The sequence below is a fragment of the Xenopus laevis genome, chromosome 4L, assembly GCF_017654675.1.
Source record: "Xenopus laevis strain J_2021 chromosome 4L, Xenopus_laevis_v10.1, whole genome shotgun sequence".
In the NCBI taxonomy this organism is placed as follows: Eukaryota; Metazoa; Chordata; class Amphibia; order Anura; family Pipidae; genus Xenopus; species Xenopus laevis.
Genome location: NC_054377.1, coordinates 26,966,719 through 26,989,218, shown reverse-complemented (window position 1 = coordinate 26,989,218; position 22,500 = coordinate 26,966,719). Strand labels below are relative to the sequence as shown.

The 22,500-nt window shown below is 40.3% G+C and overlaps 2 protein-coding genes across 5 annotated transcripts in view; one reads left to right on the top strand and one right to left on the bottom strand.

Moving 5' to 3' along the window:
* macrod1.L (MACRO domain containing 1 L homeolog) overlaps window positions 1–22,500 on the bottom strand; it is a 436,504-nt gene that overhangs the window by 127,949 nt on the left and 286,055 nt on the right.
* Window positions 1–22,500, top strand: part of flrt1.L (fibronectin leucine rich transmembrane protein 1 L homeolog) — a 177,367-nt gene that overhangs the window by 72,728 nt on the left and 82,139 nt on the right. The window contains exon 1 of one of the 3 annotated variants that reach the window (XM_041590004.1): window positions 18,133–18,397. The exons of the other annotated variants lie outside the window; for them this stretch is intronic. The gene's annotated coding sequence lies outside the window, so the exon portion shown is untranslated. Of the gene's footprint in view, window positions 1–18,132; window positions 18,398–22,500 lie in introns of those variants that run through there. 3 annotated transcript variants of the gene reach the window in all.

The following is a 22,500-nucleotide window of genomic DNA, read 5'->3' as shown; positions in this document are numbered from 1 at the left end:
AGAACACTTACCATAAAACAGATATTCATCACAATGTTGGTTATGTTTGACAGAGTCTGGACCTGCTGTGTTGATCTGTTTGAAATACCGCTCTGCCTTATCCTTATATATTAGGGAATACTTTCTACAAATGATGAACAACAAACCATATTTGATTCAGTTATATTTAATTAAAGGGGTTGTTGACCTTTAAATTTATGTTTAGTATGATGTAGAGAGTGGTATTCTGACTCAATCTGTAATTGGTTTTAATGTTTTATTATTTGCAGTCTGAGTTATTAAGCTTTTTATTCAGTAGCTCTCCAGTTTGCAATTTCAATAATCTAGTTGCTAGGGTACAAATTACCCTAGCAACTATGCATTGATTTGAATATCAATAGGGGAGGCCTGAATTAAAAGGTGAGTAATAAAAAGTAGCAATATCAATACATTTGTTGTCTTACAAAGCATTTGTTTTTTAAATGGGGTCAGTAACCCCAAATTTGTTAGCTGGAAAGAGTCAGAATTTAAAAACTATGAAAAAAAGAAGGCCAATTGAAAAGTTGCTTAGAATTCGCCAGTCCATTGCATATTACAAGTTACAACTTAAAGGTTGTTTAACCATGTCTTTAAGGAAATGAAAAGAGAAATTACACAGTTACGAGTTACATTGGTACCAAAAGAGATGAAACAAGGAAAACAAAGAGAAGGAAAGAGAAGTGTCAGCACATAGAATCACTGAACAATTGAGCTCAACACAATACATACACATAAAACCATTGCGGCATTTACTACACTGGGTTACTTTGATTAGGATAAGAAGGCTATAAATCCAACCATGGACCCTACGTTACTAAATTTTGTAGGGGCACCTTTAACTGTTCAGCGCTACAGTTTTCCGACATAAGATTTTGCCAAGCAGAGAAAATAGGGGTATTTTAAAATCCTCCATTGTTAGCAGCCTTTTGGCAAAACCAAGCTCCTCCTAAATAAAAAGGTTCTGAAATTGATGACGTTTCAGGTCCTGTAACACAACTAGAATGCCTGCTTTAGGGTTCTTAGCATTGTAATCTGGAGAGTAATAGCCAAGGTATCTAAAATGTTCTCCTAATATACACGATGAAATGATTGTGTAGTATTGTCATATACATACAACAGATGCCTTAGTGACTTACCACCACATGTAACAGAAGTCACTAAGTTTGCCCAGGAGCAGTAACCTATAAGATGTTTGCTTTTAAACAGTTGACCAGTAAATGCTACCTGTTAGTGATGTGCAGGTCAGACAGGTTCGGGCCGACCTCGATTCCCCATTTGCGGGTCACGGGCAGGTTTGGTTTGAGCTTTTCTGCCTGCTCTTCCCGGCCGTGACCTTACACTGCCGGCTTCTGACTTCCGGTTTTATATGCGTGCTCCTGTCCTATAAAAGCGAGGCGGAAGTTGGGTGCAGCAGGCACGTACAGGGCTGTGCTGGTTAGGGTCGGGTCAAGTTTTTCTCGACCCGCACATCACTACTAACTCTGGATTGGTTTCTATGGGTTACTGCTCTTGGGCAAAATTAGTGACTTCTATTACATAACCCCCTTAGTGTTAGTCTTGACTTAGTATTTTGCCGAACTCTAAAGATTTGATCCAAGTCCGAATCATACAAAAAGGGCCAGGAATTTGACTTAATACAGAAAAGCCACGCCCACCCTCCCCCAGGGAAGATACATCTGCAAGGGCTCCCAGGGCACTGTTAAAATCTGATTCAATGCTCAAAGAGAGAGACAAACATTGATACATGCATGTATCAATGTTCACAACAAGCACCTTGCACTTTAAAAGTTTTTATTTCACAATGAATTCACAAGATTTTTCACTTTATTCATTCAATTTATTGATCATAAAGTTTATGTTCACAAATCCACAGAATTTATTTTTGTATAATCACGATGAATTAGTTGATCACAACATTTTGGAAGACACAACCATTAATACAAGTTTGCAAATAGATTGTGCGACGCCATGTACTCCTTTCTTTTTGTCTCTCTCTTTGAGCATTGAATTAATTTTTCACATATAGGAGTAGTCAACACATCTACACCGAGTGGCTTTCAGCTCTCGGCTAAGGGACTTCCTTAGGGAAAGACATTTGGTTAGAAGGTGCGGCAAACATCAATTTCTTTCATACTGTTAAAATCTGCACCCATCGTGCTTTACAAGTCCCCTTCTGCCAACATTTCCCACACCAGCAGCCTAAAAGGGACATCTGCTGCCTAAAGGAGGAAAAACTCTCTCTAGCACACACAGAGCCAGAGAACAAAATCGGGCCTACCTCCTCAACAGAAGCCGGGGACTCGAGTGGGGCCTGAACTGCAGGGCAGACTGCTGGCCTGGTGACGTGGGGCTCCTCGGGGGAGACTGTGGGCCTAATGGCGAACAAGATGGCGGCGCGACAGTAGATTGCAGCGGCCTCTCCGGATCACAAGGTGCTTTCTTTTTTTGTGCTTTTTTTGTGAAGCTATGGACTTCGGAACAACTAAGGTCCAGGTCTATAATCGCCAGACACTCATTTGGTACAGCAATCACGTATATCTTACGATAAAGGTTGCCTTTTTGCACACACCGGGGGATCTCGGACTACTTCGGGAGCCGGATCTTCTGACCGCAGTCTGAATCCTGAATTTGGGGGGGGGGGGGCAGCAGGGGATTTTACTGTGGAAATCTCCTGCATGTTACCCTGTGTGCCACCCATTTTTTTCCTTCACCTATGGTGCCCGTGTTGGACTGCCACCTTTATGTAGTCAGTACAGGGGGGTGGATGGGTGACATCAAGGGTGAGATGATGACATTTAGCGGCATGGTTGTGATGTCAGGGGATGGGGCTATGACCATCCATTATTGGCTAACTTGTGGTGTCCTGTACGGGTTTCAGACTTCTGGAATCTGTCAGTTTTAAACCGGGAATTCTGTCCAATTACTGGACTATCTGGTTCAACAGGTGGCAATGCTAATCCCATGGGTTGCATGCTGCCCCTAAAAATTGCCAGGCATTTTTTGTCTTTCCATATACGAGGACATGAAGGTTTATTGTATACATATGTAGCACTATGATAAATTGAGTGCACCGGTCTCTATCTATAGGCTTCACCCCTATACTGTGCTCCCGATGAGACCTAAACTATTCAGGGGTAAGTTCTCGCAAACGCATACCTCCCAACTGTCCCTTTTTCGGAGGGACAGTCCCTCTTTTGACAGCTCAACCTGCAGTCCCTCATTTGTACTGGAAAGTCCCTCTTTTCTCTGCACTGAACAGCCAGAAAAAGAAATAAAGTTTCTCACTAATTGGCTTTTAGCAGAGAGCCCAGAACAGCTAACAGGTGCAAATAAGATACTTTGTAACAATTTTGAGACACAAAAACACAGTTTATAAGAGAAATATTTTCAAACTTTCATAACCTGCCAAATTTTGTAAAACAAACATGGTAATTAGGGGGGGTGTGGCCACAGAAAGGGGTGTGGTCAAAATTGCTGCGCTATGTGCGGGAAAAAATTGTTGTCCCTCTTTTTTTACTTTCAAAATGTTGGGAGGTATGCAAACGGTGTAGAGGCATGATATAGTACAACTGTAACTTTGTGCAAGGTACAATAATTGGGTGCCAGTGGTTCTTATAACTTAACCAGAGAACATATTTATTGAAAAAGAGCATCCACAATGGAGTGTACATACAGAACAAACAGGATCATACAGCAACAGAGGATAGGCATATACTCACAGCACCTTTGGTCAGTATCAGTCCCCACAGGAAAGTGAACATATACAGTACAGCAGCGAAGAGGTACCCCGGCTTTCAGCCTTTCCCCTAAATGGAACCCGAGGGGAATCTCTACATCCCTTTTACTTAGTCCCTACTTCTGGGCAATTAGTACCCAGGATCATAATCCCACTCAACTCCTTAGGAGCCTCAAGCTGCTTAGCTAAATAGCCTAACTATCTGTCACACCTAGAGTGACCTCTAAAAGAGATACTGACATCAGAAAATAACATTTTTTATTATCTATCATAACATTGTCTTTGAATGCTATTTATAATTTTGCCATAAAAGTATTTGCTTGATGCTTTTACATTAGCTTTCTTACTACCATGTTCCTCTATGAGGGGGCTGCCATATTTGTGCAGCTGTAGTCCGTTAGCATTAGAAACTTTAAATGACAAGTTAAGAAGGGACAGTCAGGTTGGCAAAACAGTCAGGTTTAGGAACTTCAAGTGACAATTATTTCCAAAAGCAGAACTATCACGAAAAGCTATCAACATGACCTACAGCTAACTTTTAATGTAGATTAATATTTTTAAAAGTACATATCCTTACTAGACCTGACCTGTTTAGGTTCCACATGGGCCCTGACTGCCTGCTCACCAGTCAGGGCTAACATAAAATGGACCCTGAGGACATGGCTGTCCAGGACTTTATACTTTAGCACAGTGCCATCTACTGGGCAATGGTTGAACACCAAGGGCTTTAAGCAGGATAAGGAAATAGGTCCCCCTCCTAACTGTATTTTAGGACCCAGTTAGGCATCTTTACCAGTAGGGGACAACTTGCTAAATAATACTGGTAGTCCCCTACACATATATATGTAAATATCCCTGTTAAACTATTCAGGTTCTAAGAATGATGTCCCCTTGCATGCTTAAAATCAGACAACCATTGCCTTGCAAGGGAATTGTACGTGACAATATAGTATGGATTCAGAAGATTGCATGCTTCTGCCATCAGATCTAGTGAGTATGGATGATGGTTGACCCCTCAGTTATTTATTTGACTACAGTATGTTCTTTACAGATTGTGTATTCAGTGATTATTATTTCTGTCATTATCTGCCATTATCCTGCAATTTACAGAGATGAATCATCTTTCACATCAGTCCGTGGCCCCAGGGGATCTTCCAGTCTATTTCCCCTATCACATTTACACACACACACATTTACACACACACACTTACACTTGCTGGAGTCACTTCCATCAGGTGCCAATTAACCCGCCTGTATGATTTGAGAATGATGGAGGATATCAGTTAATTATGCTTTGATTTCAGTTAGCGGTAATGATGATCAGTTTTTGTAAAGCAAGATGTATTGTATTTACACTTTATTTGTAAATCTAACAATTATTTGCCCTTTGATGTATGCCTATAAGTATGTTTGCTTTATGTGAATAAATGTCAGGCATTAGAACAGTTTCTTTGCATTGGTTAGAGGTAATTTAAGGGCAAAGCGAGAGCGAGGGACAGGGAGAGTGACTATGGCTGTATTACTGGATGTGTTCCGTGAAACAAACCTCAGACATGGCAGGTTTCCCCATTTCTAATTCCCTCTGACATAGATTTGAAGAGCTAAAAATCTGCTATCCGCGTTCTTCTGCTGAAATATAATAAGTACTGAATTTGTACTGGTTTTGTTCCACGAGCTCAATATTAAAATGACAGGCAGCTCTTACTTCTTGTAACAGGTAAGGTTCTGCTCTAGTCACGCCGGCTGCCATTTGTGCAACAAGGGAGATACAACAGGAAAGACTGTAATGCAAATGCTTACGGTTTGAGCTGCACTGATCCTTCTCTGCTCCATCTATAGTTCTGCTAATGGCCCAGACACTACTTTTATGTATTTTGGAGAGGCAATTATGCAGGGAACAGGGATCATGTTCACACACCCATCCCAGGGACTTTAAAGCAGAAAGACATGACTTACATGCAGGAGTAGAGGGATATGAGGGATAAAACTGTTTTTAGGGTGCCAGTATTAAATACCCCTCATTGGTCTTAAAGAGAATCTGACACCAGAATTTAAACATTTTTTACATATATCATATCACTGTCTTTGCATGCTATTTATAATTTTGCCACAAAAGCATTTTCCCAATGCATTAACATGACCTATTTGATCCCTATATTTGTGCAGCAGGAGAGTCCATTAGCATGAGAAGCTATAACTGACAGACTGAGATGGGGCAGTCAGGTTTAGTAACTTCAAAGAACAGTTACTTACAAAAGCAGCCCTCTCAGTGAAAATCTATCAATATGACCAATACATAACTTTTAATGCACATTAATGTTTTGAAAAGTCGTTTTTAAGTGTCAGTATCACTTTAATATTTTTGGGTTGTCAGTGCTTCTCTCAATGTATAATGTAATAAGTATGAAGCACCCACTGCTTCTCAATATAAATAGTTTGAATTGATCAAACCACCAAAAAAAAAAAAACCCCGGAAAATCATGAAGGCTAAAAAAATCTTCAAATGGTTCAAGAAACTTTTACGTGACGGGTTTTAGCTGGAGTACTTTAGGATTCAAGCTTTTTACAGCTTCGGGCATAAATCTAGAAAATTTTGATTTTTTTTAACCTGAAAAATTTAGTTTTTACTGAAACTACCCTTGAAAACTTGAATTTGTCAGGAAAAACACAACTTGACCTTTGATAAATAACCCCCCATAATGTACTTAGGGTGATATACTCACTGCTTCTCACTGTGTAATGTACCTAGTATGAAAAAACTCACTGCTGCTCACTATGTATAATGAACTTAGGATGAACGGACCCAATGCTTCTCACTATGTACAGTATAATGTACTTAGGACGAATAAATCCACGGTTTCTCAATTTGTATAATGTACTTAGGATGAACAAACCCACGGCTTCTCACTATGTATAATGTACTCAGGATCAACGTACCCACTGCTTCTCACTATGTATAATGTAGCAGTTAAAGCTGCAGAAAGTGTGCACACAAATATATATTAGAGTGGGTGCCCAGAAAGACATTAAAATAAATGGTGATGGCTGTTTAGTCATGCTGAGATTTGACTTCTGCAGCTTTTTCTCCCTCTCTCTTCCCCCCACGCTCAGACCCAGAGTTTGGAGAGCAGCCCTGGGTAGAAGTGTTAAAGCTGAATTTCCACTGAGTCGCCCAAAAATATAAAATAAATACATTTGATTCCAGAAAATGGGCTTGATTCTGCAGACTACAAGCAACTCAGAGAAACGTCTGCAGTTTAATCTAAAGGGCTCACTTCCCAATGCAAGAGCAAAGTACTTGATGCAAAGATGCATACACACAGCATCCATCCACGCACCCTGTACTTTGCACCTAGTGTTTCTTGGCACCCACTTCATCAAAGCAGGCCGTATGGGCAGATTGGCATTCGGTCGAGTTGAGAGAACCATTGGAGCAAATACCTTTGTGAAATCTAAGCTTTTACGCTCACTGCATTTTGCACTTTGAACTTATAAATGGGCCTAGATGGTGGCCAACAATGCAAGATTTACATTTAACATGTATATGATTATATACAAATCACACATAATGGGAACTCTGGGCAAATCAGGATTTCCCATCAGGATAGGATTGATGGTAAATATGCGGGTTGAAAAAAGTTTTACCTGCAACTGACCCTAACCTGCCTGCTCCCAACCCACACCTGATCCTAGTCCGACCAGCACCTCCTTTCCGGGCCGGATTTCATAGCTGGCGCCCCTAGGCCCACTGCTGTTTGTCGCCCCCTGTCTGAGTAAAAATCACTGCATCTGGTGACTTCGCAAAACTAGTGGGTCTTTCAGAGCATGGCCATCTCAACTATGCAATGAAGGCCAACAGCAATGCCTACGATACAACATCAACAATTACTGTTATTGTGTAATGTTTGTTTGCACTTTCTGCCATTTTCACATACCGCCTTTATTTGTGTTCCCCCATATTAAACACTTTATAACTTCTAACAGAGATTCAATACACTGGATGATTCTAATTGGCATGTGGCTCAGGTTCATACAAGAAAGAGAAGCATGACGGGAGTGGGTGAACCGGAACTGCAGCAGATATGTGCACCTAAAATACATTGAGCCTAAATACTGGTGACAAGCAAGAGTGGGATTAGCATAAAGGCAGTGCAGAAGGTGGGCTGGGTGAATGATGCACACGCTCACAGTCTGACACCTAAGCAGAGATTGATGGGTGCACGGATTGATCCACAGAAATGCAAGAACAGAGTGAAGTGAAAGCGGAGATTAACTGATGGGAGCATTACTGTCTAGTGCACATAGAGGACTGAAAGCGACCGAGCAAGCTACAGACTGATTGATGTTCACACTCACTATACTGCAATGAGTAGAAACAAAGGAATTAGTCCATCAATTTCCTAATTGCCTGATTTGTGCTTTTCCCATTTATAATCCCGTGGGCTTCTATTCCTATGGGATTCCTTCATGCCATGTTAGGGCAATATCACAATCGGCACTGGTGATGGTGAGCATTTCATTCAGCCGCAACTAGAAAAGTGGCCAATTAATCAAAGTTTGACTGGAAGGGAAGCAGGCCTGGGAACTTACATGCACAACGTTACATGTTATACATGTTCTAAAAGAGTAAAGCCCATAATTTATCCCATATCTGTGTTTGTGCACAGAATGAGCCTGTGGTTCTATATCATAAATGTTGTATCTGTTTCTCCGCACTAAGCTTAGAATAGAGATATATGTTTATTATTTCGGTTCTATGCTGCCCTTGGCACCAGGGCCGGAACTAGGGGTAGGCAGAACAGGCACATGCCAATAGAGTAGCGGTGGGGGGATGCCAGCCACATACATCTTCGGCACCCCTAGTTTGGTCCTTCTCCATCCCAATACTGCTATTAATTCGGAACGCCCACACCAGCTATTAGTGCAGAAGAGGCCAGCTGAATAGAGCCTTGGCTGGTTTGGCCTCGTGTTGCTTGGCAATGGCCTCGGGTGCCCCTTTTCTTTGGTGATCGGTACATGGGCACATGATCCTACTGTACTGTGTATGTGCTGATTGCTCCACTGCCATATGAAGTATCTGGTGGCAGGTTGGGGATTTTGTTTTACACTATAGGGACCCGAGGGACACCCCTATAAAGCTGCCACCCTAGGCAAGGGCCTTTAGATGCCTATATGATAAATATGGCCCTGTCAAAGGGTCAGAAAGAGTTTTAGGGCTTCTGACCCACCACAAACACATCACAAGCAACACAAGCAATATAAGGAAAGTGAAATCTGGATTGACCAAGGACAGCTCCCTGCAAGGAGTGGGGCCCACAAAGCAATTGTAAGAGGAAGGAGCATGGCATTGGCAAAGCTGGGAGGTTCATTTACAAGTACTGGGCAAATTTTCACCCAGGTAGCAACCCATAGCAACTAATCAGTAATTAGCTTTTCTCAGCTATGTAAGGACAATATATGGGACAATGAAAGCAAACATCTCATCTGGTTGCATTTGTTACTGCCCTGGTGCAAATTGACCTAGTGTTTGTAAATGATCCTCAGGGTCTGCAAACCTAATGTTACATCTCTATATCAAAAAGTAGGATATTTTAGACACCTCCCCCATTCTGCACCAGTCCCGATTCTTTGCTGTTCAGGTCTATCTACCTAAGAGTTCACATGAATGAACAGGATTGTTGCAGGTTTAAAAACCACTCGTGCTATGGGCCTTAGAAATACCATTCTGTGGGAGAGGGATGCTGAGAGTTGTAGTTTAGCAGCAGCTGCAGTGCCTCCAAATGTTCCTGCATTCCTGCCTGTTTTGCTTTCTCTGTGTTTTTCAATATGAATTTCTTTTAATCTCTACCCTGTTAAATATTTGACGCTAGGGGCAAGGCCTTGAATGGCTTTCTAGTTTATATTGGTAACGTGAACGATATTGATATCCTGAAGGGCAGCTCCTAACGGCTTGGTGAGCCTGCTGTTCTCACTGCAGATCTCTATGCTGCCCTGATTGTTGTGCTTTTATGTGTACTGCTCCCTTGTACACAATTGTCCAGGGTACATAACTATAGCATCTGCCTGGTAGCTGTCCCTTTTGAAGTTCTGCTTGCTTCTTTTCTGCTGTTCTCCCCCCTTTTCTTTATTTTCCCATTCCTTACTTTCCTCTCCCTTTCATTCCTCTCCTTTAATCCATCCTCGTGTTCTCCTTTTCATTATATTTCCCTTTCATGCTTGCTCTACCTTTGATTCTGCATTCGACTATCATTTACTTTATCTTTTAGCTTTCTCTTCCATTCATTCCTTTTTAAGCTCCTTTATTCGGTTTCCCTCTTTGGTACCTAATATTACACTGTGACAGAATAGGGATTGAATGTGTCATGTTGGTGGGAATGGTTCTGCAGTCAGGCAAACCTATTCTTATTACCAGCCATTTATGCGTATAAACAAGTAACAGAGATGTATCGTTATTGCCACATGGGGCAGTTTCTCGCCCTGCATTTAAAGGAACAGTAACATAAAAAAATTAATTTTTTAAAGTAATAAAAATATAATGCAGTGTTGCCCTGCACTGGTAAAACTGCTTTTTGCTTCAGAAACACTACTATTGTTTATATAAATAAGCTGCTGTGTAGCAATGGGGGCATCCATTCAAAGGAGAAAAGGCTCAGGTTAAACAGCAAATAGCATATAGGCTCTGTAGAACGTAATGGTGTCTTTTTTTCAATTTCTGCCATTGCTACACAGCAGCTTGTTTATATGAACTATAGTAGTGTTTCTGAAGCAAACAGCTTTACCAGTGCAGGGCAACAGGACATGATATTTTCATATTTCACACTTTTTGGTGTTACTGTTCCTTTAAGTTGCCGAGTCATCTGATGTTAATAAGAAATTATCAACCAGAGTCCATCGGCCTTGCTGAGCTGATACTGGGAAACAACAATGCAAGGAAGAATAAGGCAATTACTTTTTAAAAAAAGGAGAGATGAGGAAAAAAATATAAATGTTATTTGTGGTATAATATATGAAAGAAAGAAAAATTGTCTGGAAGGTGAATTGCCCCTTTAAACTTGACAGCAATTCCTTAGGGAATAGCTTATTTAGTGCACAGCTTTCCTCCTCCACATACGGGAAGGGAGGGTAAATTGTCTAGGGAATACTTCCCATTATACACTTGCGTATTTGGAATGGGCATGTCCCAGCAATTAGACATACAATATATGAAATTCCGCAGATGAGCAAAATTATTTCTCCACGTTGATTTTACTTTGTTGTTCCCGGGAAGAATTATATACTGTAAGAATTGGTCTTTTTGACAGTCAGGCCTTGTGCCTTGTGTTGTGAACAGTAATTCTCTAGAATGGAGGGAGTTCAGGTTCACAGGACTGACATTCCAGCAAATCCTGTTGGGATTCAAAATAGGCCCTGGCATTTCAAGTACTCAGAGGCTCAAATACCCCTCCCCCACACAAATATTATTTATCATGGGCCACCCCTAAAGCTGCTGCCCTAGACATGGGCCCTCGGGTGTCTATAATATAACACTGAACACTAAGGGGCAGATTTATTGAAAATGAAACGGGGGAATCCAGAAGTCCCAGCAGAATATATTCTACTGCCTTGAGCAGTTGCTCACATTACACTTTGGGACAGATTTATTAAGGATAGAGTTGTGTTATCCACAAAAATGAGTTTTCAAGCTTATTTTCAATTAAAAAAATTTTCAGGTTAAAAAAAAACCTCTAATATTTAGCGTTATTATACCATGACCCTGGAAATCCAAAAATACACCATTTAAAACCTTTTGAGGTCATGTAGAAGTCAATGGCAGAGGTCCCCTAAACCATTTTAAGATGTTTTTTTGGAGGGTTTCACTTGAAAACTCGATCAATTCGAGCAATTCGTGGTTTTCCTTGCGGAAAACTCAATTCATTTGCGTTTTCAGGTTGTTAACCCCACTGGCTAATTAGAGTTTTTTTTCCGTTCGCGTTTCTTCTTTAATTAGAAATTATTCCAGTTGTGAGTTCATCCGAGGTCTAAAAAAAGCTCACAAAGCTCTAAAATTTGACAAATAAATAAATTGATAAATAACCCCCTTTGACTGTAAGCTCAACAGGACAGGAACCTCCTTACTACTGTCTCTTACCTCATAGCATTTAAGCTCTATATACTTCATTTCAGTAACATAATGGGGGTCATTTATAAAGTTCGTGCAGGGCAGATTGGTTAGCACAGTGAATATATTTGCCCTGCGCCTGGTTATATTTATAAAGCTGAATAAGAGTGTACAAACCGATTTGCGAATTTAGTAAATGTCTATAAAAGCTTTTTAAATATGGCAAATTGCAAATATTTATTTGAACACAATGCATTTGAATTACGCCACAGCTTTAGAGTTAGCTTTAGAGAAAATATTTTCAAAACAGTTTTGCAAATTGCGAATTTAGGTTACTATCAACGCTTTTTTCACGCACAGCAACCTCGCACAGTGGGCGCACTCACACAAACACCCGTCTCATTTGCAAGCCATTTGCTAAAACTTACTCACAATTCAAATTTGCAAAACCCGGAAAGACGGGCACAGCAGTGCAATATTTTAGCATTCAGGAAAAAGCATGAGCAAAAAAACCTTTTTGCTAGTTGATCCAGAGAAAGGCAAAAAAACCCTATGAAGCCTCTCCAAATTTCCTACGAGGGGGAAAAAATCCCCCTTTCTGACTCCAAAATGGACTAGTCCCTGGATCAACTAGTACTATGAGCTATCTTCCATAACCCTGTATTCACTCATTTGCTAAAAAGCCATCCAAACCATTCTTAAAGCTATGTAATATATCAGTAAGGAGTTAGAGCTTGAAGCAGCTCATCAGTAGCACTGAGCACTAATAACCATTACAATAATTAATCTTCACTTGAAATGACAGCCTTTTCCACACTGGAACAAAGAAATTGTTAAATTCTTAAAAGTGTTAAACATGGGCACTGCTTGGATTTATCTTATTTATAATACTGATTAAAAATGTAAACATATGATCATATTAAACATCTCCTACTATTTATACAGTAAAGTGCTGAACTATAGATAATAAATTGAAATGTTGTACAAGTCATGGGATTTGAGCATTTTTTTTATATTTGTTTGTAGTTACTCGGGTTCTGTAATTCATAGGGGCAGTTCCTGGTTATGACTCACTGGAAATATACGTCCCCCGGAAAAGTCCCTAAATTTTTAAAATGGCAAACTGCAAAGAATAGTGTCAATGATTTTATGACCAGAAATCAGTTTTCAGTGCCTGCTCTCACTCTGTGACCTATATTTATTTATAGAATTAGTGGATATGGCCATGCATGGAATGATCACATATTATTTAGACCCTTTCTTCTCAAATGAAACTAAGGTCAACCTACAAATTGTGGAAATTATTCACATTGTAATTCATGCAGTGGTCATAAGTCTGGGGTCACAAATTATGGACCTGACCTGATCACACCCCTGACCACGTGTAGGATTGCCACCTTTTCTGGAAAAAAATACCGGCCTTCCTATATTCTTGCCGTTTTTTCCTATTAATAACATTGGCATCATTTTTACCAGCCAGGCCGGTAAAGTCCCGGCCAGGTGGATTCTACTGATATCTGATAATTCGCCCTGTATGCCAAACTAATGGATATCTTACAATGAGACATACACAAGTATGGCTGCATTTCTATTCACTTTGCTGTAGATGTACCATGCACTGACAGAATGCATCGGCAGATGGAATATTTTTAAATCTGTCCACTATGTATAGTACAGTTGCACTTAGTACGATTTTATCACTGTGTAAGGCTTTAGTTGGAATATGTCTTACACACAAAGGTGGGAATGGGAGAAGGAAGAGCGAGTGTTGCCTGGCAGGCAGCAGCTGCAGTAGTGATCTATACAATGGATATTATCTGAGCAGAGAAATGACCCTTGAACATCTGAGACAAACACTGCTCATAGCTGTGCGGGAAAAACCTTGGGTAGTGTCAAACAAATAAGCATTTTTCTGTTATTTTTTAATTTAGTGTGCTGTCCTTTTGTTACAATGACAGTTCTTTTCCTAAAGGAAGCACAGAATCAATACTTTCTGGATTCAGACAAATAACAAATGCTACATTAAAGATTTGGCCAGATAACTATCTGAATCAGAACCCTTTAAATGATAATTTAATAGAAAAGTAAAAGATTGAATCATTCACATGCACAACATAGGGCGTGCCATATTGCTGCTCCTCTAGTTCTCTTGACTCTCTTGTGTCTGGGGAAATGTTAAATGAGCTATTTTAAGCAAGACACGGCTGGAACTAGGGGTGGGCAGAAGAGGCAGTTGCCTAGGGTGCAATGGAAAGGGGTAAAATTGCATAAATCACTGTCCTTCTGCTGTCCTGAAGCTGTCCTGTTTCAAGTTCCTGGGCAGCAGTCCCCTGAGCAGTGGCTTAACTATAGAGAAAGAAGAAGAGAAAAGGGTAGGCCTGGTTGTGCTGCACTTTTCGAATTAGCTAGGCCCCCCTTGACAGAGCCACAGAGCCAAAGCCGCGAACAGAGCTGAAGCCGAGAAAAGACCCAAAGCCATGAAAAGACCCAAAGTTGAAGTCCTGAAGCCACGAAAATACCCTAAGCCATGAAAGTAGCTGAAGCCCCAAAGCCATGAAAGGAGCTGAAGCCCCGAACCCGCGAAAATACGCGAAGCCACGAAAGGAGCCTAAGGTAAGTTCCACTGCAGACCAATATTTTTTTCCTATTATTTTATTAAACCTCTGGCCACCAGTATATTATTTTAATACTATATAGGCCTCTGGTCACCAATGTTTTTTTTAAATATTCTATGGGGCCCCTGAACACCAATGTTTCTTTTTAACTAGTAAGGTGGCCCTGGCCACCAATTAAATTTTCTTTTTAACTTGCAGGGGGGGGGGGGCACCAAAGACACAAATCTTTACTTGCTTAAGGCCTGTGGTTGCCTTGGGCTGGTACAGAAACCCAAAACATAATGTACAATATTTCTAGCTACTTCATTAGTTAGCCTTTAGTTCTCCTTTAAGCAGTTAATGAAACAATCCAGCACTCAAAGGGAAAACTCATGACCCCAATGCAGACATTAAAACACACGTACCAACGGGCTGCAGAAGGTCACATCCCCAATTGTGTTATATAAAGTGACACTAAAAAATAGTGTTCACAACAGGCCAGACTATTCCACACCTTAATATTAGTACTTGCATTTACACAAAAACGTTGCCGTTTATATCTAGTAGAACTGAAGAAGCTGCTCGGATGAGTAGTAGAACTTCTTCAATGATTAATCAGCAAGTCCAGTTGCTCTATATTTACTTCTACTAAATACACCATGACCACCATGAATGAAAACTTTCATAGACATTGCCATTTATAACAAGGGTGGGTGTTTCCCCCCCGAAACGTTGAATGTTTGGTGGCTGAATAAAAGGGGATACTTCGCGACTGCATTAACCAGTGTGTGTGCGGATCCATTTTCTATACACAGTTATAAGCAGAGCCATTGAATGAGCAACACAGTCATCTTCATACAGTATGTACCAACCACAGGGCCCTACGGAGAACCAAAATGATTTAATGTTCATTCTTCCTTTCATCAGCTCATTGAGTGCACTGCTCTGTTTGGACTGTGTATGTGTGTTCATGTATTTATTTATAAAGGTCTCACTGGAGACCAAGCCATGAATTATTGAATAAATGCTTTAGCATTAATGTAAAGAGGTGAAAGTGCGGCCTATAAGGCACCCAAGCACGTATTTTGGAACGTGCACAGAGTGAGAGAGAAAGAAGGAGGAAGGAGTGAAAGAGATAAACAGAAAGAAAACTACAATCACTGTGATATAACATAGGATTTCTGCATGTTCCGCAGTGCATACAAAAATGCTTTCAGAGGGTCAATAGAGTTCCAGTTTAGGGCAAAGGGCCTGGTGAATGGCTTTGCGAGGTGAAGGAATTCTAATCTTCGCAGCAGGCAGCACAAGCCTTTCACCAGCTCCTGAGGGCAGCTCTGTTTGCACACATACAGAGACAATAAGAGAGTGATGGAAAAAGCCACAGTCGCCTTGTACGGTTCAGCTGCTCACGCTCTACACAAAAGCTATCATTTAGACGAGTCAAATTATTGTTTCTCTATAAACCTTTGGAATGAAGCCCCAATTAAAAACCTATTCCCAAGATGCATAAAGGATTATGGCATTTTTCAGCCCTGGATAGGGTGCGGGGAAGTAGCCGGTGTTGCAGACGCAGGCTGGTTGTTTCTGTCTCTAATGACAGTGAGTAAGTGCCAGCTAGCACAGCTGGTTGCCTTCATTCCTACTAAAATAACACTTCCCCTGGCTTGATTATAACAATATATAAATCTTAAAGTGGACCCGTCACCCAGACATAAAAATCTGTATAATAAAAGTCCTTTTTAAATTAAACATGAAAGTCAATTTCTTTTTTTTATTAAAGCATTCATAGCTGTTGTAAACTCATTTAAAAATATCAGCTGTCAATCAAATATTGCCTACCCCGCCTCTATGCCTAGGCATAGAGGCGGGGCAAACAATTACTTTCACTTTCCATTCAGCACTTCCTAGATGTCACTGCTCTCTCCACATTCCCCCAGCTCTCTTAACGATTTAATTGTGTAACCAGGATATGGGGATGGACATTGGGTCCCTGTCCCCTGGTGCAAAAACAAGATTCTGAGATGATACAAGGCTTGCCTTAATAACAGTGTCCACAAAATGGCTCCTTCCTGGTTACTATAATTATGAGTTCCCAGACTGATGGAAAAAATATTTAAATAATGTATACAGTGTAATTAAAGTTCATTTTGCTTGACTATCATGATAAAATAGGATTTGGAATAATTTTGTTTGGGTGACGGGTCCCCTTTAAACCACTTCCGCAAAGCGTGCTAAATCTTGTGAGCATGGCAGTGGTTAATTTTAATGACGGGGCATCTATAGCCCACCATAATCAGGTATGTTGACATGCCAAGGGTGGCCAATGGGTGGTTTGTTGTCACCCAGCACTTAATATGACATATTAATATGACATGGGTGTTCTTTAAACGCTCCAATAAAACTCTTTACTAAACAGCCCATAGCACTGCACACTGAGCCCCAGTCAAACTGAAATGGTCCCAGGGTACAGGGGCGGGAATACTAATAAATAAGGCTGAAATGTTCATCCCCAGTAGGCAGAAAAGTGACAATGTATTGCTGTATATTGTGACAGCCTGTGTGCACACACCCACGTGCTTAATTAAAAGGGGTGGTTCACCTTTAAGTTAACCTTTAGTACAGAGATCCCCAACCAGTAGCTCACGATCAACTTGTTGCTCTCCAACCCCTTGGATGTTGCTCCCAGTGGCCTCAAAGCAGGTGCTTATTTTTAAATTCCAGGCTTGGAGACAAGTTTTGGTTGTATAAAAACCAGGTGCACTGCCAAACAGAGTCTCAATGTAGGTTGACAATCCACATAGGGGCTACCGAATAGCCAATCACAGCACTTATTTGGCACCCCAAGAACATTTTTCATGTTAGTGTTGCTACCCAACTCCTTTTACTTCTAAATGTTGCTCATGAGTTGAAAAGGTTGGGGATCCATGCTTTAGTATCTTATAGGATGGCCAGTTCTAAGCAAATTTTCAGTTGGTCTTCATTTTTTATTTTTTTATAGTTCTTTTTTTTAATTATTTGCCTTTTTCTTTTGATTCTTTCCAGTTTTCAAATGGGGGTCAATGGCCCCATCTGAAAAACAAAGGCTCTATAAAAGGTACAAATGTACTGTTATTGCTACTTTTAATTACTCATTTTTCAGGCCCTCTCCTATTCATATTCCAGTCTATTATTCAAATCAATGCATGGTTGCTGGGGTGATTTGGACGAACCAGTTGGTTGCAAACTGGAGAGCTGAAGCTAAATAGCTAACAAAAAAAACAATGAAAACCAATTGCAAAATGTTTCAGAACATCACTCTCTACATCATACTAAAAGTTAATTCAAAGGTGAACAACCACCTTTATATATATTTTGCAGAGAAAATACATGGCTGTAAGTTCTGATTTTAATTGATGTTCAGTTTCATTGTCAGCTCTCTGTGACCTTGGACAAGTCGTGTTATATCCCTGTGCCTCGGGCACCAAAATAGAATGTAAAACAGGAAGAAAAAACTCTGTGTGAAGCATTTCACAAACTACTGTATGTAAAAAAATAAAATGCCTATATATATATATGAAAATATGAAAAAATGCTGATGTGCACCAGGAACTTAATAAATAGGAACTTTACCAGGGACTTTACAGATTTTGCAATTTCAGCTGTAGAAGATAAAAAAAGGAATAGGCATATCATTATGGCTCTACCACTATGTGAGCATACAGCATCTGCCTGGGGTGCATGTTGGCTTCTGAACTGTGACACCAATATCAGCTAAGGCATGATTTCCTTGGGAACCCACCCCAATTATCAGCTCAGAGGAGAGACGGCTATTGTGGCTCTTGGAAGGAGCCTTTCAGTCTCAGTCAGGGCTGCTCTTGGATACGGCATTAAAATTCCGTTGCTGCCTGGCCCTACTAATGCTCTCATTTGCGCGAGAGATGCTGGTCAAGCCAAAATGAGATGGTTCATCATGTAAGTCTTATTTTGATCATTTTGTGGATATAAATTTGAATATTGTAATTTCACAGAACAATAGAGCGAGAAAAGTAGTGTCAGGGGAGGCTTAACATTTTATCCATGAAAATGAGCCTAAAATCCTGTAATTCATATACACGTTACTGTATGCAAGCAACATGAATTGTTACAGGCTCTGCACCAACAGGTCAGGGTTATTGTTACTGCTCTGCCTTGGTATCATGACTAGACACTTCAGGTGCTTTGGCCGCTGGGTTTTAACCGGTTAAACACAGTAGCCAAATGCACCAACTGACCCCGTTCTTCATAGTAAGAATCAAATAAATATTGCTGCTGTTTATGGATATGGAGCGACAGAGGTTAAATTCAGGCCGGTGTGTAGCTGCATGTTGTGTAAGGCAAAATGCAAAAAATGGTGCTTGTGCCATAACCATTATGTCTAAGCAACATATTCGATATACTGTAGATAGGTGTGTGTGTGTGTGTGTGTGTATATATATATATATATATATATATATATATATATATATATATATATATATATATATATATATATATATATATATATATATATATATATATATATAGTCAAATACAAGAGTCCTCTGCACTCAACCCATTATCAATATATTTAAGACAGCGACATTTTGTGCATACTGCTACTAAAAAATGCCTTACCCTTTAAACAAAACAGGGATTGTTTGTCCATATATTGCAATATATTTAAACTGGCCAACTACGTCAAAGTCATCCCATATCTGGCCAGTCCTTTGCTCAATTTTATCTGATTCATTAAGAATTCTATTGCTTCATTATACATTTTACAAAGGGACTAGGTTTTACCTGCAACTTACTTGCTGCTTTCAAAGTAAACCTCCATACTTGGCTGCCCTTTTATCTACCAGTGGGATCACCTGACTAAAGCTGGGAAGGGTGGGAGCTACATATTATATATATACATATATATAATACACAAGAGCAATGAATATCTTGTAAATTATATCCTTATAAACGGTGAGTTCTGATGTAATTTCTGTCACATGACTCACTGAAACTTGTGTATTATAATAAATAAAGTACCCCCAGTTACAAAATATGAGGATATTAGAAGTTACCTTCGGCCTCGTGTTTTTATATGGTCATACTCCTCGGTAACTTATGTGCACCAAGCCAAACCAAAGCTTTTAGGACATTTCTGCATTGCTGCCCGCATTGCTCCAGAAAAGCTTGTTTATGCAAATGATTCTTAACCAAACACTGTTTTTTTCTGAATGCATAAAAATTGTTCATTGCATACCTCCCAACATTTGAAAATCAGAAAGAGGGACAAAAAAATTCTGCCATGACTATTGCGCTGAGAAATTTTTTTTGACCACACCCAATTTGTGCCCACATCCCCTAAATACCATGTCCATTTTACAAAATTTCCCAATTTATGGAAAGTTTGAAAGGTTTGGGGCCATGTTTTATGTGTTATTACAGTTTTGCTAATTAAGGCTTAATTGCTCTGCTTATATTAAAGGAGAAGGAAAGTCATTTTATACATGGAGGTGCCAAAAGGCATCCCCAAGTAATTTATATACTTACCTGAAACCCTGGGCCGGTGCTCCTATCAACAGAAAACTGCATCGGCCCGGGGTAATTCCAGCGAAGACCACGGAGCGAACTTCTTCCTGCTTCTTCTTTCTTCTCGATGCTGTGCATGCGCAGTAGAGTGTAAGGCTGAACTTTTAAAGAAAAAGGCAGCTTTTTTTCCACTGCACATGTGTCTGCCCTGGGAAATTTGAAGAGCAAAAAAGCAGGAAAAGGATTGCTCCGCGGTGCTCACTGAAATAACCCTAGGGCCAGTGCAGTTATCTGCTGATAGAAGCACTGACCCAGGGTGTCAGGTAAGTACAAGCACTTGGGGGGGTGCTTAACTTTTTGCACCCCCAAATATAAAATGACATTCCTTCTCCTTGAAGTTACAATTGTATCTTTACTTATCTTAAATAGTTACAAATGTATCAAAATGCAGGTGTTGGGTATTCTGGGTTCTCTGCCAAAAAGCCTCTTATTTATTTAGAAAAAATATATTTTTCTGGCGTCAGTGCAGAAGATCAGAAATTCTGGACTTTTCAGTAAGAATCCGGGACTGTGGGCAGAGCTGTCATTGTACATTCCCGTGGTAGAACTAGAAGGAAGTAGTCCCCACAACAAAATCATATTTGGGCTCAGTGTCGGACTGGACTTGTGGGCCACCAGAAAATAACCCACTGACCCAGGTCTGTTCCCCTACCTGGACTGAGTTTGATCCCCCTATAGGGGCCAATACCTCTCCCCCATCTATTCCGTTCCCTCAGATGAAGTGAGGAGGGCCTGGACACCCCAGTCTGACCATGTTAGGGCCCTTTAGGATCAAGACATTTTTCACAAAGGTGTTTAAATTGCTTAGCAGTCATGCCACATCTCCAGGGCCAAACAGAAGTTGCAGCCCCTATTGTCAAATGCTTGGCACTTTATAGATAAAGCACAAATGCTTGGCACACAATGATACCTGCAAATTATGTACAGTGGTTGCATGCATATAAAAGATACAGCAAATCAACTAGAGGCTTCCAGGAGTAAAGTTATGTGTTGAGTGTAGTTGACTGCATGTTGGCCCTGGGGTCTTCAATGTATAACAATGTAAATATGTAACTGTCTAACAAGAGCAACATATATATGTATAGAGAGAATGTGGGGATTGGCTGAGCAGAGAACCATGTAGAAGTAATGGTGGTCTCAGGGCAAACTGTAGCAGAACTACTCCCAAGCAGGTGAAATGAGTAATATAAGCCAGGTTATAAAGAAACAACCCAGAGATCTCCTCATTTTGTGTTCATTGCTGGAAAACAAACCAGGAGAAGCTCCCAACGCACCACTGCTGCCCTTATAAAATCAGCAGAAGCATAACATTTCCTCTACCTCATATGTATACGTAGAAAAGAATACATGTTGTTTGTTGCTTTAGCTGGTAAGTCCAGTGTCTTTACAATGTAACGAATGATACTGCCCGGTTATACCAACAAGACCCGATAGACCAAAACATACTTGCAACATCCTACAATCTGTCATCAGCTGCCTCCTTGCCAACTATTTCCCACAGGGCTACAAAGATAGTGGTTAGAGTTCTCCCAAAGGGTTTTCTGGATCGTGTTAGTTTGTAAGTGTTTAAGCAGATGGAGGGGAAAGTAAAAAATAAAGATGCAAAGGACGGCAGATAATATATTTAAACAAGTCTGTATGGATATGCTGAGCCCAGGATAGTCAGACCATAAAGAGCAGTTGCTGAATGTAGCTTTTGCCTGGCAAATACTCCAAAGCACAAATAATAAAAGAATAAATGAGCCAATCATGATTTCTATCCGTTGCTTCTACTGGTTTTTATATTTGCAGCTCCTTTTGGCCTCCATCATTGGCCCTGCCGTGGCAATGTTAGTATCTGGTCACCACTCGCACCATAAATAAAATGAGATTAAGGAGAGCTTGTGAGGTTTCAGAGGCCAATATGAAGTACATTTAGAAAACTTCAGAGCATTTTAGACAATAACTGTAAGTCTACCTAACATGGTGCCGGGTAGCGTGTAGTTATGGTTGAAAAAAAGACACACAACCACTGAAGTCACATGCTTTTGCTTAAATAATCATAATAAAACAACAATTATAAGTACTTAGGATTAAGCCACTGTATACACATGTGAATACTGCCCTAGCCCCTGAATAAACAATATAGTAATAAAGATGGTAGCAGTGGCGTAACTAGATACTAATGGGCCCCACAGCAAATTATTTGTCAGGCCCCCAAAATGTCTAGATTGACCTGTTTTACCAATATTTATTGAAATTATATATGAATTCGGGCCTCATGGGGCCCCTATACTTCTTGGGCCCAGGGTCTGCTTCCTCTGTATTTACGCCCCTGGATGGTAGGCAGTTGTATCACACATGAAACATTTATGTGGTTCAAAAATTGATCAAAAATTCAAAGACATCAACCATACAAAAAAGAATTGCTCAGTGCTCCATGGTCCCTGAGCTCCTAATTTTGCGTTCCTCTGATGTAGCGTCCCATGACTCGA